The sequence below is a fragment of the Pinus tabuliformis genome, chromosome 6, assembly GCF_031772625.1.
Source record: "Pinus tabuliformis cultivar Carrire ecotype Pingquan chromosome 6, CPIR1, whole genome shotgun sequence".
Lineage (NCBI taxonomy): Eukaryota > Viridiplantae > Streptophyta > Pinopsida > Pinales > Pinaceae > Pinus > Pinus tabuliformis.
Window position 1 is genome coordinate 1,981,258,899 of NC_142292.1, and position 18,345 is coordinate 1,981,277,243.

An 18,345-nucleotide genomic window follows, 5' to 3' on the forward strand; every position below is an offset into this window, starting at 1 on the left:
TTGCTCTCACGTGTGTACTGCCCGTTCCTTTTGCCATGGCCGCCACCCAAACGTCCGACTAGACCATTAACTGATCGACGTGGCCAGTCGAATGGCCTTACAACCGCTCAACCCATTCACTTCACACTTTGCAAACAATTTCGAAGTAAAATTCATGCAATCTGACGGAAGAAAGGGTCGAGACACTTACCTGTGCGGCCGCAACACGATTTTTCGGTTCTTGGACGATGATGAGTGGATCTATCTGCTGCTGGTGAATTTGCACAGGCCCGGAGGTTCATGTTTATAGGCTGCCGACGATGGATTTGATGCTTTGGCTGCATGCGCCCGCGTTTTCATTGCATATGGCCAGCGCTGTGAATGGTGTACACTCTAGCGGGCTTAACTGTTACAGGACTCCTGCAGGATGTCTTGTAACAGTTTTTCCTCCTCGGGTGCATGCTGCACGATGAAGGCAATGGCCTCACGATCCCGCTCCCAGAGCTCATGGATGGCTGGGATGGATATGGTATGACATCTCAGCATTTTTTTCATCTTAAAAATTGCTTTCTCTTGATAACTCAATGATCTGCTTTGATGGTGCAGGTGACTTCATTGCATGTCGACAAGGATGGTAGAACGAAGTGACAGCAGTGTGCAAGGGTGACAACAGTAGCTTGCATGCGTCCAAACCGATCCTTGGTCGTTAGATCTCCTCATAAAATGAATTATGGGTCGTCCCGAACTTCTACAGGAAGTTTCCTGTAGAAATACAGAGCTTCCTGTAGAAAGTTTGCGTTTCCTGTAGAAAGTCTGCACCTTCCTGTAGAAAGTCTGCGTCTTCCTGTAGAAGACTCAAGCCGTGATAAAATTGTGCACATACCTTGGAGAAAATGAGTATTCTTGGAGGAGGTGTTGGTGAGGTCTCCTGACAGCATGATAAGGATCCTTGGCTTTGAGTTGAGAGGCTTCCTCTCCTCCATAGAACACCTGCAACCTGCATGCAATTTCACATTATGAACTTGCTGTCCTTGTCTTTTTTGCTTATTGTTTTTTTTCTCTTTTTTTTCTTTTTTCTTTTTTCTCTTTTTTTTTTTTTTTTGAAAGATAACAGGGGCGCCTCAATGAGGTTTTCACCCTTGTCATCTGCCTTAAGCGCCTCAGAGAGGTTTTCACTCAAAGATCTTTTTCAAATCTCTCTCTTTTTTTTTTTTTTTGAAAGACAATAGGGGCGCCTCAATGAGGTTTTCACCCCTACCACCTGCCTTGGGCGCCTCAGAAAGGTTTTCACCCAAGGATCCTTATTATTTATTATTTTTTCTTTTTCTAGATCTTTCAGGGTATGCCCAAAGCAGAGGCAGAACCCTTCTCTATGACCAACACTGATTTCTCCATAGTTTTGATGAACTCTTGTCTTGAGAGAGGTTTCCTGTAGATCTTCAATCGATGCCCATTGACAAGCATGGGGATGGCTTCCTCATCAATGGTCCGAATAAGAACAGATCCATTGTCATGACATTTTTCCACTGCATATGGTCCCAGCCATCTGGTTCTCAGCTTCCCCTTGAAATCTTTGTACCTGAAGTCATACAACAGTGCCCAATCTCCTGGCTGGAATTGCTTGTCATTGAGGTGTTGGTCATGCCACACCTTTCTCTGAAGTTGAACCACTTCCAAGTGAAGGAGGGCCTGCATTCGGTGCTCGTCCAGTCCATTCAGCTGCAATAACCTTTCTTGTTGTGCATGGCTGAGATCTAGGTCCAGCTGAGCTGCCATCCTCAAAGTGTTGTATTCAAATTCAATGGACAGCAAGGCTTTCTTCCCATAGACCAGCTCATAAGGTGTGAAGCCGGTTGTGGTCTTCCAGGTGGTGTTGTAAGCCCATGTGGCCTCAACCAGGCGATCTGCCCAGTCCTTTCTGCTGCTGCTCACCACCTTAGTCAAGATCCCTTCCAATGCTCTATTGGTGACTTCCACCTGCCCATTTTCTTGAGGGTGATAGGGGGTGGAAGTCCTATGCTTGATCCTGTGATGAGCTAGTAAGTCTTCAACCAGGTTGGATGTGAACTGGCTCCCTTGATCGGTGACCAGCTCCCTTGGGTAGCCAAACTTGTAGAAGATGTTTTCTCTTAAGAACTCGGCCATCTTTTCTTCTGTTGCTGCTTTGATTGCTTTAGTCTCTGCCCACTTTGTCAGGTAGTCAGTACACACAATGATGTAAGACCTTTTCCTCGAAGAGGGGTTGGTTGGACCCACAAAGTCCATACCCCACTTCTCAAATGGCTCAAGAGTCACTTGAGGTTGGAGAGGAATCTCATCCCTTTGAGTCGGTTTCCCCATTCTTTGGCATTGGTCACATTGGCTGATATATCTTCTGACATCTTGATGAAGTGTGGGCCAATAGTAGCCCGCCTGCAAGATTTTGAAGGCGGTCCTCTTCGTTGCAAAATGTCCTCCACAAGGCCCATCATGACAGGTGAGGAGGATATCAAAGACTTCCTCCTCCCTTATACAACGCCTTAAGATCTGATCAGGGCCAAGCTTGAATAGATTGCCCCCGATCCAAGTAAATGAGGCACTTTTTCTGATGATTCTGCTCTTCTCTCTTGAGGATAGGTGCGGAGGGAACTGTGCTGAAACAAGGTAGCTTGCTATATCAGCAAACCATGGAGAGAGTACTGAGATAGCAAACAGATGTTCATCAGGCATCTGGTCATCCACTGTTCCATCTTCATCTGCAGACAAATCCAATCTAGATAAAAAATCAACAACAACATTTTCTCTACCTGGTTTGTCAACAATGGTCAAATCAAACTGCTGCAACAAAAGTAACCATCTAATAATACGAGCATTCACATCTGGTTTATTCATTAAATATCTAATTGCAGCATGGTCAGTATGTAAAAATGTTTGATAGCCAGTGATATAATGATGGAACTTGTTCAGTGCATGGACCACAGCCAAAAACTCTTTCTCGGTTACAGTGGAATTCAGTTCAGCTTTGGACAAGTTTTTGCTAACAAAGTAAATGGCATATGGAAGTTTTTGTTCAACTTGTCCCAAAGCTTCCCCTATGGCTTTGTTCGAGGCATCAGTGTGGATGTGGAAAGGTAGGGCCCAGTTTGGACCTCTCAAGATTGGGGCTGACACCAACTTGTCCTTTAATTCATTCAAACTCCTTTGACAATCGTCAGTCCATTTAAACTCTACATCTTTTGCCAACAGGCCAAACAATGGTGAGGCTAGCTTGTTGAAGTCTTTAATGAATCTCCTGTAATACCCTGCTAATCCTAAGAAACTCTGAACATCCCTTACCTTTTGGGGAGGTGGAACCTTCTTGATGAGAGCAATTTTGTTAGGATCCACTTGCAACCCTTGGCAAGAAATGGTATGGCCTAGCACGGTCCCTTCAGTCATCAGGAATTCACATTTTTCAGAACTAAGGGACAGGTTCATCTCAATGCATTTGGTTAGGACCTTTCCCAGATTGGACAATGCTTCCTGGAAGTTGGACCCATAAGGGGTGAAGTCATCCATATAGATTTCCACCGCATCATGGACCAGCTCCGAGAAGATGCTCAAGACAACTCTCTGGAAGGTAGCAGGAGCATTGCATAGCCCAAATGGAAGGACTCGGTAGGCAAAGGTAACCCATGGACAAGTGAAGGTGGTCTTATCTTGGTCTTCCGGGCTGATTTGGATCTGGTTGTACCCGCTAAACCCGTCCAGGAAAGAGAAGAACTTCTTCCCTGCCAGTCCATCCAACACTTGATCTATGAAAGGTAGAGGGAAATGGTCTTTCTTGGTAGCTTTGTTCAGTTCTCGGTAGTCCACACAGATTCTCCATTTCCCATTTTTCTTGGGAACCAACACCAGAGGGGACACCCATTCACTATCTGAGATGGGGTAAATGAATCCGGCGTCCAGCAGTTTTTGCAATTCTTCCCTGACAATGTCCTTAAGGGCTGGATTCATTCTCCTCTGAGGTTGCCTAACTGGTTTACAATCCTCTTTGATGAATATATGATGGGTACAGACCGAAGGATGGACTCCTTTCATCTCCTTATAGCTCCAAGCAAAAGCATCTAGATGGCTGGCCAACAGGCTACACAGCTCCTTTTCCTGGGAAGGAGATAGGGAGGAGCTGATCTTTAACGCTCTCTCAGGTCCGAACTCCACATTCTTGACTCTGGGAGTGACAGGGTTGGTTGTACAAAGATCCACTAAGGTGCTGGCTTGGCCATCCTCCACCAATTTCTCTAAGGATAGTGCACTGGAAGGTGGATTCTGGATCAAGGTCTCGATCAAGTCATCCTCGGTTGGGGGGTCTCTTCTAGTGGTATCTAGGGTGCACAAAGGTGCTGAGTACACCTCATCCTCTTCTCCTTCCTCCAACCAAAGTGGTAAGTCATGCTCTAAGGAGGGTTGGGCAGGAGGGTATAGGACTAGCTGCTTGGACATAGGACCATTTTTGATGGTCATGTTTTCTGCACGACAACTTATGTAAGCATCTGCAGTGGCTAACCAAGGCCTTCCCAAAATAAGCGGATATCCAGTAAGCTTTGCCTTGGGTTGCAGAACCAAGAAATCTGCAGGGTATTCCCAAGAGTCGACAGAGACCAAGACATCCTCCACAATCCCTTCGGGAGTCACAGTGGAGCGATCTACTAGTTGCAGTACTGTCGAGGTCTTCCTCAAGGAACCCTGAAGATTGAGTTTGAGCATGGTATCCCTGGTCATCACATTAATGGCAGCCCCCAAATCAATCAAGGTGTTAGGTATGATGGTGCCATTGATGTGGACATCTACTACAGGACTCCCAAGATCTAGATACTTTGGGCAGATGACTTGTCCTAACATAAGGTCAGACAGTTGTCCCAAGACATTGATGGTTGAAGCATCTCTCTTTCGCCTGCCTGGGTGTTTGAAACACTTTTCCTTAACCAGTTTGTTGTATATTGGCACATCCTTGATGGCTTGGAGAAGTGGTATTTTCACACACAACTGCTTGAGCTCTCCCAGAAGCTCATCCTCCTCTGGGTTAGGTTGTGTGGTGGCTATTCGTCTCTCAGGAAAGGGTGGAATAGCCTTTGGTTGACTTTCCTGTTTATCTTCCTCATCCTCTGGGGGAGGAGGTTGGCGATCCGGAAGAGTCTTTCCAGATCGAAGATTGATCTCCTGGATCTCCACAGCATAGGTAGGGCATGATGTTTCCCCAGTGTATACCTGCTGGGCCTGTCTATTGTTGGGGTTCGGGTTCGGTTGAGTAGGTATTTGAGGTTGCCTTGGAGGAGTAGGAGGTAATGGTTGAGGTTGAACTGGTGGTGGAGGCAAAATGGCGGGAGGAGTGTTGTACTGGGGCCTCCACCCCGACTGAGGTGCATTCCACTGAGGCTATGGCTGGGCATGTGAGTGATATGAATGAGTAGTGGGTTGAGTAGGGTAATGAGGTGGGTAAGACCATGGAGGAGGCATAGACCAGGAAGGATGAGCAGGGGGACCCCAGGAAGGCATAGGAGTCGATTGGTTGGGGCTGTAATAAGCTTGGGGTGCCCCTTGCATCTCCTGCTGGTAAGGTCTAGGTCCTTGTGGCCTCCTTTGGTTGAGGAAATAGAGAGGTTCAGTGGGAGCTTCTGTCCCTTGGTACATGGCTTTAAGCCCAGGTAAGGTTGGACATTGATTGGTGGGATGGTCCTCCTCATAAACGAAGCACACTTCAACCGAATGCAATGGGCATTCGTTCTTAGGGTGTCTCCTTGTACATCTAGGACAAAAGATAGCCAAGGCTCTCTCAGCTTCTTCCTTCTTCTGGTGGATCCTGAATGTGTCCAGTTGCATGGCAATGGTCTGTCTTACCTCACTCTTAAGATCTTCTAATTGATTTGCAAACTCATGTTTGGAGAAAGGGACACCAGCTGAGAGGAGGTTTCCTCTACCTCATTTCCAGGCTGCCCTGGAGTGGTTTCTAAACACAGTCTTGATGTCCTCATAAAGCAGTTGGTAAATATCTCCCCCAGCTAACATGTGAAGGGTATCTACGAGGTCTTCAGGGACTCCTCGGAGCAGGACCAACTTGAGGGATTCAGGGTCAAGTGTGCACCTGGCCCGCTTATAGCTAAGTTGGAACCTCTCCTCGTAATCCTCTAAGGACTCATCATTTCCCATGGTCATCCGAAAGATTTCTCCCTTGGTTTCCTTGGACCTACAGTAATCCCGGTATTTGGTATTGAAAGCTTGCTGCATCTGAGCCCAAGTGGTGATACTATTCCCATGTAAGCCCATGAACCAGCGTAATGCTGCATCCTTAAGAGTTGAAGGGAAGAGTTTCAGCTTCTGCTCATCTTCAGTATAGTCATAAGTTCTACAAAGGACAACAAACTCAAACAGGAAGGTATCAGGATCTTCAGTAGTCAGTCCATGGAAGTGAGGTAAAGCGGAGGGGCTAATGTTCTTCATTTTCATCTCTCCATTGGTCTCTCGGATGGGGAAGGCACCTTCTATTCTATCATCTTCTCCTCTATTGTCAGCCATAGCTTCAGATGGGATGGTCTCTAATTCTTCTTCTGCTATAGGATCTTCGTATATCTCAGGAGGTTCACCTATAGGTTCTTCTGGATCACTGTCACCGAAGAAGAGAGAAGGGTGACTCAGTGATGTGGTGGGGGTGTTGGGTAAGAATTTGCCTGTTTTATCTCGATTCCTATGAGGCATGAAATGGAAAGACTTTTTTTTTTTTTTATTGCTTTTGTTTTTTTCTTCTTTGGTACCTGCAAAACTGAAACAGATTGATCTACAACTAACTATCTTACTGAAATAAAGATGCAGAATTGAATTGAAAGCAGGAAAGAACTAATCTACTTTGCTCAAATGAAATTGCAGGAATGGAAATGCTAGTCTACGCTTGCAGAATTGAAATACTAATCTATGCTTGCAAAATTGAAATTGCGGAATTGAAATGCTAATCTATGAAAGCAGGAAATGTCTATGCTACTTTTGCAGAATGGAAATGAAATAAACTACTTGGCAGAAAGCAAGAGTAGGAAAGTAGAAGAAAAGCAACAATTACTAATACTCTGACGCTTCCCCGGCAACGGCGCCAAAAATATGGTGGGCTCCAGTATTGTAGCAATAATGCTACAACTCCTGGAGCTTCCTTCTCTAATTTTATCAACCCGGTAGTTCGTAACAAACTTGGAAGCGACGATGCTGTATGCACAAGTACTAGCTCTTGTCGCAGCTGTCACTTGGTCAGCTGGCACAAGTCTGCTAGGGCTCAAGCCAACTTCTATATGTTCTCAGAAGAAGCTTTCTAAATGATGAACAAAGACTATCTTAAAGGAAATTAACCTTCTTTGCAAGAATGAACTGAAAGCCAACCAAACATGGAAACCCTGGTAAACCCTAATCTGACCAACTTAATCCTTACAGTGCAATGATGGGAATGCAACTCCTAACAATGATGCCATTACTTCTAGTGATATGAGATGCATGAAGTTAAACTACTTCCATTGAAGAGAACATGTTTTTTATATTTTTGCTTAAGTGGTTGGAGTTATTATGATTGTGCTTCTTACTAGGTTTTGACTGTGCAGGGGTAGTTCGAAGGGGAGGAAGGCTTGGGAAAGGTCAGGAGGGCTAGGAGAGGTTCCAGGGGATCCCTAACATCATTCCACAGAAGTCCACAACGTTCAGGTGCTTGGAAACCGAGTTTGCAGGCTTCTACAGGATGTCTGCAGGGGATTGTACAGGAATCTCGGGATTTCTACAGGAAGTCTGCTAACTTCTACAGGATGTTCTGCAATTGGAGTTTTGGGTGATGGAGGAGTGAAGAAGCTATATGGGTGGATAGGTAGTATGAAAAGGGAGCTTGTGATGGCTCAGGGGCAGAGAGATGAGATGGAGAGAGAGTGCGTAAAGTTGGTTGGTGGATAGAAGGGTGGAAGCAATGAAAATTCAAAAAGACGGAGCTACGTGAAAAGTAGAAGCGTTGGAAGGCAAACGAGCTGAACAGAGGATGAGTAGGCGACTTGGGCACGGTTGAGAAGAAGAAGAAGATAATAGAATGATGCTGTGCAGTGTAAATGAAACAAATCACCTATGTCTTGCACAAAACCGAGAATTCATCAACCTATTCTAACTGTGCTATTAAACCAACAAACAGAAATGTAAATTGTGGAGAGAAATCGTGCATGGTGTTGGAACGAAGAAGTATTGCTCAAGATCAGAATGCATGGACGGTTCTACGACTGAAATGATTGCGTTGCAGCTTGCATGAACATATAAGACTGCGTTTTTTGGTGGTTGGTACGGTCTACACCCCCAATCTCTAAACAGAGATGGCAGTGAGGGCACTATCAACCTTTTCTTGGAGCTCTGATGAATTACAATCCTCCTATTCTAATCTAAGCTGCTGAAAGCACTTTAACCATAAACTAATCCTACTCAATCACATCAAAGAAATTGAATCAGCAGACTGTGTTTTTCCAAATGCATGTCAAGACAAAGAAATGAAGTGCTGAAAGGAAAGACAAGTAACAATACAAGGAAGAGGAGGTCTATTGCTCTCAGGTTGGGCCCTAAACTGAGAGCTATAGCTCCCTTAAGAACTCAGAATTGAATCCAAATCTGCTTGCCTTTTATTAAAAGATCATAATCATGAGTCTGACAACATGCCAAAACTGGCTTACAAAAAGCAAAAACCGAGCTGTAGCTCGTACTCAGAAATTGCAACAATAGTTCAAAAGTTCAAAAAGCTCCTATCAAAGGCTACGACCTCAATACTTATACATGATGAGGGCCAAGCTGGCCTCCTCAATTAGCGGAGCTTGGCTGTCCAACTAAAAGTAGACTGTTGTTCCTGTAAAATCCGTTGGCTGCCTTCTAGCTCGGTGGGGATAGCTGTTGGAGCTCGTAGTTAGGGTGGAGATCACGAGGAAGGTCATTCAAGACTGTGGACAACCTCCCTATAAACCCGCAATTCCACCTTGGTTGTCTCCTTGTCTCCATCTGCATGGTATTTGCTCCATTTAATGTCAAAAAACCTGAAATCATCATGTATTAGTCACATAGGAATAATGCCTGCCCTTCTTCCTACAAATAACACGAATATACTAAGAAATGATGCATAAGTGATAAAAGATGAAGGGTTGAGCAAGGTAAGTAGGCCAAATGAGCCCAAATTGTTACCAAAAATTGGGGCTCATCAACAACTCCATTAAAAATTTCAGAATGAAATGAAATGGTCTTACCATGCTGCAATAGAACTGCTTCCATCCATCTGTCTGAATCTCGAATGGTTGTCTAAGATCCGTAAGTGCTAATACCGATGTTGAACTTATCTTTTGCTTCAAATCATCAAATGCTTTCTGTTGTACATCTCCCCAATGGAAGACTTTCTTGACACTTGTCAATGCATGTAATGGAGCTGCAATAGAAGAAAAATTAGCAATAAACTTTCTCCAATATTGTGTTGCCCCCAAAAAGATTCTTACCTTTGTAACTGTATTGGGCTTGGGCCAATTCAGAATGACCTCAACCTTAGAGGGATCTATCTTCAATTCACCTCCTCCAACAATGTGTCCCAAATACACCAAAGACGTCTTACCAAATTCACACTTTGACATCTTTAAAAACAATTGTTCTTTTCTCAAGACATCAAGTACTTTGTTTACATGCATGCCATGTTCATCTCTTGACTTGTTGAATATGAGGATATCATCTAAGTAGACATTGAAAAAATCATCTAGAAATGGTCTCAATACATCATTCATTACTATCATGAAAGTAGTTGGAGCATTTGTAAGACCGAAAGGCATAACAAGCCACTCAAACAATCCTTGTTTAGTTTTAAATGCAGTTTTCCAAATGTCTTCTTCAGCTATCCTAACTTGATGATAACCACTTCATAAATCTAACTTAGTGAAATACTTTGCATACCTCAACTGATCAAGCAAATCATTAGTTCTTGTAAGTGTATAACAATTCTTTACCGTGATTTTATTCAGTGCACGGAAATCCACACACATGCGCCAAGTACCATCCTTCTTTGGCACCAAGACAATGGGCGAACCACATGGTGAAGTAGATGGGCGTATGATACCTTTTCTGAGCAATTCTTGGATTTGTTTTTTGATTTCCAAACTATCCATAATAGACATGTGATACATGCCAATGTTTAGAAGTGGAACATCCTGTTGCAACTAAATCTCATGCTGAATTCCCCTCTTGGGAGGTAACCCCTTTGGTTCCTGAAACATCTCGCCATGCTTGCTTACCACATCAAACAAATCAGATTTCAATTTATCATCACAACCTTCAAAATATTCATAATCAATATCATTCTTTTTCTTGATCATGAGAAGCACAAAATTTTTACTTGCATTTACTAGTCTCTTCATCTGCCCTGCATTAACCAAAGAAATGTTCATCTTTTTGCGATGGGCTCTCACTATGTACTCCACCCCATTCTTGAGCAATATGTATTTGTTGTCATGGTGATAAAATACTGCTTTTCTATCATACAAATAAGGACTACCCAAAATGATTCTTGAGATGTCAAGTGGAACTACATCTAACTCAACTTCATCAATGAACTTTTCAGTAATGGCAAACTTGAATAAACACTTCCTTGTAACCTGTAAGTTTGCATTGTTTACTATCCAACCCAATGGATATGGCTTGTAATGAGGTACAGTTTCAAGGTTTAGTTTTTTAACCAAGTCTTCTGAATCAAGTTTGATTGTGACCCACTATCAAATAATGCATCAATCTTTGTATGATTTGAAATCACTCTAACATGAAACAACTCTATTCTTGACTCTTCATTTGAAGTGTTGTTTTGACTATGTGATGAACTAGTGCTTGCAAAAGTTTCTTTTCCTTTTGTAACCATGGCTGAAATCTTGGTCTCATCACCAAAATCTAAACCAAGATCATGGTGTGTGTTAGCTGTCATCTTTTGTTTTCCCTTATTGTTTTGTTTCTTAGGCCTTAATTCAGGATGTAGTTTCCAAAGTGGGCTTCATCATGCCCCTCTTTGGAACAGTGTTTGCATGTGATTTTATACCCTTCTTTCTTCACACTTGCATTCTTCTTTCCCTTCCATTTTCCACCCTTTTCCTTATCCTTACCCTTGAATGGCTTCCTCTTACTACCTTCTTCCTGAATGTTCTTTCCTCTAGATTCAAGGCGCGTGGCTTGCACCATACCTCATCTAAATTTTTTGGGTTAAGCATAAGGATAGTATGTTTCAAATAGGAATGTAAACCCCCAATATATTTTAGCAATGTATCTTGGGAATCCAAATTCACTCCTAATAACAAAGCCCTTTTTCTAAACTCTTGTGTATAATCTTGGACTGTTTGACCTTTAAGCTGCCTAAAATTATGCCAACTCATAATGGATTTTTGCATATAGGCTAAAGGATAAAACTGTCTTTGAATTGCAGAAAAAAATTCAACCCAAGTGATGGATATCTTACCATGGATTCTCATTTCCTCTTGAGTCTTTGCTTCCCACCAAACTAGTGCAGCTCATTCTAGCCTCAGTGAAGCCAACTGGATCTTTATGTCATCTTCTTGAAGGTTCTGAATTCTGCTGTATACCTCCAACTGTTGAATCCAACTGTCTAACTTTTCTGCATTCACTTCTCCATTGTACATGGGAAGTTCGAATTTTATGTCCAATTTCAGTAATGGAGTTTTTCCTTTTGGGGTTTTGGAATGAGTATGGGCAGTGGTGATAGTGGAAGATGATGAGGATGGTGGAGATGGAGGTGGCTTTCCAGCATTCCCTTTGGAATCCTTCTTCTCATCTTTTTTGCTCTCTGAGCTTCCTTCTCCATGTGGAGGTTTAGAACTCTCTCCAACCATTCTGGTGTTCCTCTCTTCATATAGGACTTTAACCGTCGCAGTCAAAGTATAGAAAGCTTTCTTGAATTCTTCCTCTTCTAAAGAGAGACCTTTAGGCTCTCTTTCTCTAGAAATAATGGCTATGGATTCGGGCTCAGAAATTTGTACTGATTGCACCTCTTCAATCTCAATTGAAGGCAAAACTTGAGGAGCTTCAAGTGCAACTAGAATTGGAACTTTGGGTGGTGGAGATTGTGGCCTTGTGGCTCTCCTTCTTCTAGGCATTACCTCAGGAGTTGCAACCAATTTCTTCCCTTCTCCTTTCTACAACTTTAACCTTGTAAGCATCACAATTTTTCAACCATTAAAACCCTAATTGCACAAAGTCAAGCAAGAAATAAATTCAACCTTGAGCTCTGATACCAACTCGATCTGTATTTGTATGATTAGTTTTGTAGTGATAATAACAATTACAGATTAATAAACATGTGCTTGCTTCTTTCTTTTGGTGCTGAGGTTTCCTTAGTTGTTGTGCTTACAAACAGGTAAATTTCCTTAAGTTTAACAAGACATTCATGAGAAAAATAGCTTCAGAAACTAATAATGAATAGCAAACATGTACAGGACAACAAACCATCAAAGAGACACATTAATATTCAATGGCCACATGAAAAGTATGAACTCCAAAATATTATGTACCTGCAAGTTGGAATAATGTCTTCCTCTACATCCCTACTCCACAAGGACCACTCTAATTGAACTATTGTTATAGGATGTACAGCATGAGCCCTTTGAATTGTTGATGCCGAAGCCTCAGAAAGTCCAATATATTTTATTTTCCCTTCTTCAACTATTTTTTTCAGTTCTCCAATCTGATATAGATACACAAACAAAGCATGTCAACAAACAATAGTTAAGCATATAAAAATAGAAATTAAAAAGGTATAACCAAGGAAGAAACACTTAAATGAAGAATTGATATGCAAGTGGCCATTAAAATGATAAACTTTCTCCTCTCAAAACGAATGCAACATCCAGATCCGTTCATGGTTCATGTTTTCAATTTTGCAGTTTGCATAGGGGCAAATAGAATATAGTTGCCAACACCTTGCCTAGAATACAACTTAAAAATGAACTTCCAAGATAATTAACAGTTTTCTGCATCAACCAAATTCCCAAATGTAAAATGAAAATTGATAGTTTTACCAGTTTTGAGCTCAACATTTACTAGAAGGAAATGTAGGAACGCCTTATACTTCCTCTGGCCAAGCGCACAAGTTTAATAAGGCATAAGATCTAAGCATTTAACTATTGAAATGGAAGGAGAAAAGGAAACTCAGCAATCGTAACCACACAAAAAAAAGAAATAACCTGTATATTTCATGTCTTCTCCTACCATTTCCCATCCCAAGTAAAAAATGTGAGATCCCATCTATTGATTTTATCATAGTTTTGTCAAATGAAATCAAATGATTAGGCAGACAGGTCAAAGGATAACATTATATTTTCTTGTAATCAAGAAACATAGTAAGTTAGCTCGCTTCACTCTTCAACAATAAAACTAGTGTGTAGTATGTCCAGCTTAAAGATTAATAATATCAATATATTAAGATGTAATGATATCAATAGTTATGTAACACCTTGTAGCCACCTAGCTGCAGCGATGCCATTCACAAACATATTATGACACGTTTATATAACATAATCACAATAATCGGCATAAGAGTCATAAACAATAAACAACATAAAATATGTTTACCATTTATCTAATTAAATCCACATATTGGCTATAGAATTCAAACATCCCACCTAGTCATAGAGCATGCTGCTCCAACTCTCTCAGCAATGGAACACCTCTGAGCTGGGGTCATGACTCCACCATGTTAATGGCTTACACAAAACCAAGTATATAACTAGTACCAAATATGAGCAACGCCAAGGTACCAAACTCCAATAGTGTCACACCCCCATCAACCCACACAACCCAAGGTAGTGCATCCCCTTCTCTGCACCCACAGTCCATCGAATTGAACCACTACCCTTCCAAGTTTTCCAAATTGGTCACCCAGGGATGTTTCAAAGCCCTATGGCTTCTAGAAGTTTTGAATATCTTTATGGGACTCCAACTACCCTCTAAGCCCATACATGAACATCTCTCTCTACACTTCTCTCTCTGAAGCTCTAGCCTTCCCCAATACAACCCAAGGAGAAGTGCACTCGTACCCAGACTCACTAGTACATGTGGCACTGAATGCGTTCACTAAGTCTTGGGAACCATTTTTCAAGGGGATCTACACTTGGAAACACTTTGCAAATTGCAAGGGGATTTAGGATGATTGCATCGAGGAAGAATATCATAAAAATGTTAATTCTAACAAGTAAGGAGGTGGAGAGGAGAACATGGCCTTGGTGGGTTAATCCAAAAAAAGGAAAAGAAAGGGTTCTACTAAACAAGTCAAAAGTGAAATGTCAACATCACAACTAAGCAAGAAGAATGACTTGAGTAAAAATCAAGTGTTTCATTTGTCACAAGAATGGGTATTATGCATTATAGTGTCCAGAGAAGAAGCGAAAGTGTAAGTTATAACAAATAACAACATCAACACAAGTTGATGAGTTTGTAGCCAAATTTGAGAAGGTATTCTTATTGGTCTCTTGTTTATCTACTAGCACCACCAATAGGAGTGCACAATATTTGGACAGTGGTGCATCATGCCACATCATAGCAACACAAGATCTTTTTAGTAGTTTGACAAAGAAAGACTCAAATCTACATGCGGAGATTGGAAATGATGTCAGGTATGCAATGAGGGGTGTTGGGACCATCATGTGCCAACTTGAGTTTGGAGGGTCATTAGATGCTAAGGAAATGCTATATGTTCCAGGGTTGAAAAAAATGGACATATACTCATATGTCAAGAGATAGCTAATCTTGACTTAGCAGGAGTCATTGGGATTATAGAGGGCAGTCTCTATAGGCTGCAAGGGATGATAGTACATGTTTTGGTACATGGCAATGACAACTTGTGTGAGCTATAGCATAGGAGGATGGGACACTTGCACTACATGGCATTGCCAATTTTGATGGATATTGTCATTGGTCTCTCAGAGTTCAACATTGAACAACAAGGCATGTGTGAAGGGTGTGAAATTGAAAAGAATGCCAAGGATGATTTCCTAAGTAACAAGAGTAGGTCCAAGGGGTTATTAGATCTTGTTCATTCATATTTATTTGGACCAATTTCAGTAGCATCAGTACAAAGGTCTCTCTACTATGTCACATTCATAGATGACTTTTCCATGAAAACCTAGATATTCTTTATGAAAATGAAGGATGACATTTTTAGTCGATTTAGTGAATTCAAGGCCTAGTGATCTGTATTTGTATGATTAGTTTTTTTTTTCTAATAACAATTACAAATTAATAAACATGTGCTTTCTTCTTGCTTTTGGTGCTGAGGTTTCCTTAGTTGTTAGTGCTTACAAACAGGAAATTTCCTTAAGTTTAACAAGACATTCATGAGAAAAATATCTTCAGAAACTAATAATGAACAGAGAACATGTACAATACAGCAAACCATCAAAGAGACACATTAACACAATGTTTTGATGAAGGAGTTCACCCCTCCTGGGCTACATCTCCTTGGTCCAGCTTCCATGGCTTGGGCCTCTGTATTATCTCAATGTGGAAAAAATGTTATTTACAAAGATCTATGACTCCTAATACCTGCACCAATGTGTTTAGAAGGTCCAAATTGTTGAAAATGCAACAAGATGATGGAGCTTAGTGGAAAGGAGTCTCCTTCACTAAGTGGGCCCGCAGGCTATTTTTGGCGCAAAGTCTATTTTTAGACTATGTCTATTTTTAGACATATGGATCACGGTCTATGAGTTGCAGGATTCTATTTGTGGATGATTGGTCATGTTGGTAAAAAATATATGGACTTCTATTTTTAGACATATGGGCGGAGTTTATTTATAGACTGCCAGTCTAAATATAGAACAGTCAAATATTATTAGCTCTTAATAATATTTGGACTATAAACATTATCTTATTCTCTTGGAGCACTTCAGTTTGAGCTACAGATGTGGCACATGCAGCTGTCAGAAGGAAATATGCTTTTCTTATGAGTCAGTTGAGCTATTGCATGGTGGACTTTAGTTAGAACTCATGTGGTTGAGTTTTGGTGGAGTTGATTGAGGAGTTGATGGAGTTGTGTTCAATTTGACTTGGTTGAACTAGTTGTATTTTAGTCTAACTAAAGAATACACTAGTGATGAGTTGTGTGAATTAATTATTAATTAATTCACTAATTATTAACTCATAAAGCAACTGAAGAATACATCAGTTAACTCAGTGCATGGACAGTTCAGTGGAGACAGGTGTTAGAGGTGAGTGAAAGGGCAAGACAGCTGTCAGTTGTGACTATAGTTGTGCATGAGATTTGCACATGCATGGATTGAGATTGCTAATGAGGATTGCGCAGTCACACACAAGGTAATAACGAGTTTGGTTCAGCCATTCATCATTATTCTCTTGCAGGATTGCGCAGTGGAGGCAGGCAAATAGTGGAGGAGATTTGAGGCATCAGATCTGAGCTAGTTTGTGTGTAGTAGGTGGAGATAGTACTGAGTACTTGTGAGGAGTATTGTACTATGTATTGTTACATGTTCTCAATCAATATAATATACAGATAGTTGGGGGTTTTCAGTTGTATGCTTTCCCCGGGTTACATACTATGTTTATGTGCGCATGCGATTGATGTTTCATTGTTTTTAATTCCGCAAAATTGATGATCAACGTAGAGGAGATTATGTATTATGCATGTATTCCGCAATAGTGTATAATCAGGATAATCTCTGTGAATAAGTGTCATATTATTCAAAATTTCTACACAAATTAGCTAAGAACACTTCTTTCTGATCTCAATTTGGTAAAAAATTGAGTAAGTTATGCATCATTTAATTTTTCCTAGGAAACTTCCGCTAAATATGGAGAGACTCCAGTTAAGTCTGCCAAAACTGGCAGTTTCTGCCTAATTTGGCGCGCCTCCAAATTCGCCGCCAACTTAACCGCCAACTTAATATGAATATTAAGCATGATTAATTAATATTTAAATGGATTTAACTTAAGTTAAGCGGGATTAGCGCTAAGCTCTCCGTTGGCTCTTGGTTTTGGGTTTGTGGTCGCATGGAGAGGGGTTGGCCCCGCGGGGCTAGCCCCCTCCTCTCCGTCGTTGGTCAACAGGTATGGTTTAACAAAATTGTGTGCGCCCTCTCTTTGAACGCACTCTCTGTAGCTTGATTGTAAGGCACGAAAAATAGGAGGGGGAGGTCATGGGTTCAAACCTGCCCTATCCCCATCACATTTTTTAATACATAATATATGCCACCTGAAACATTGGTCTATGCGCCATTTGAAATATAACATGTGGATTTAAATTTTAATATATGTAACACACACACACACACACACACACACACACACACACACACACATATATATATAGTTAAAAAAAAACTATATAATATAAATAATACTATATCTATAATAATATTTAAATAAAAATAAATTCGAATTCCACTTGGAGCCAACTAGGCAATTTCCCTTTCACACAACCACACTAGCGAATCTGGAGGTAACACTTGTCACAGCCCCATTGGGTGAAAACTGAAGAAGATTCCCCTTGCTGACTGGACTGCCATGTCATCATTCTGTCCCATTTTGCAATTTTTTTAGTTGTTTAAGAAAATGAAAAACAAGCCTTTTCTCCTTCATTCGGACTCCGTTTTCTACAAAACAAATTGCGTTGCGATTGTATTAATGAGATGGACGCAGCCATACAATTTTCGAGCCAATCTGACAACTTTTAATTTTGAGCTAAACACTAAGCACTTGATCATTCCTCCCCACTAGAAGCCTTTTGGACCCCAAAAGATACTATCAATTGTTCAACAAGTGAGGGTACAACTCCCTCACCTTTTTGGTTTGCAACCATTTGGCTTGAGAAGGCTTTTGTCCCTTGAGTCCCACTATAAGGTATTCGACATCCCCTATCTTTGAAGTTCTGGTTCTTTTGTCAAGTATGAGATCTTGCTAAAGCTCATCTAGATATTCTAGAGATAAATCATCTATTAATGGTAGCTGAACATGCTCTCCTTGATTATCAATCAAAGGAGGCTCAAACAATCTCAAATTCTCAACATTAACAACATAGTATATTTGCATGTAAGGAGGCAAATCAAGCTTGAATGCATTATTACCAATCTTTTCCAGAATTTTAAAAGGACCATAATGGATTGGTTTCATCTTTTTACCTTCCCCTTGAAGTCTCTCTTTGCTAATATATAACCAAACTTTGTCGCCAACTTGAAATTTGTGATCAATCTGGTGTTTGTCATGCCTTGCCTTGTAGCTGCTTTGACTTTTCTCAAGCTGTTCTTGCACTGTATGATGTATCAACTGAATTTTCTCTATGAACTTCCTTGCCTTATCGATGTCACTGTGACCTTCGAT

General features: G+C 41.1%; 1 pseudogene across 1 annotated transcript in view; it reads right to left on the reverse strand.

Moving 5' to 3' along the window:
* Positions 1-18,345, reverse strand: part of LOC149267147 (putative aldo-keto reductase 4) — a 364,266-nt pseudogene that overhangs the window by 245,850 nt on the left and 100,071 nt on the right. The window contains exon 5 of the transcript XR_016255604.1: positions 12,528-12,700. The product of XR_016255604.1 is annotated as a putative aldo-keto reductase 4 (transcript). The remainder of the gene's footprint in view (positions 1-12,527; positions 12,701-18,345) is intronic.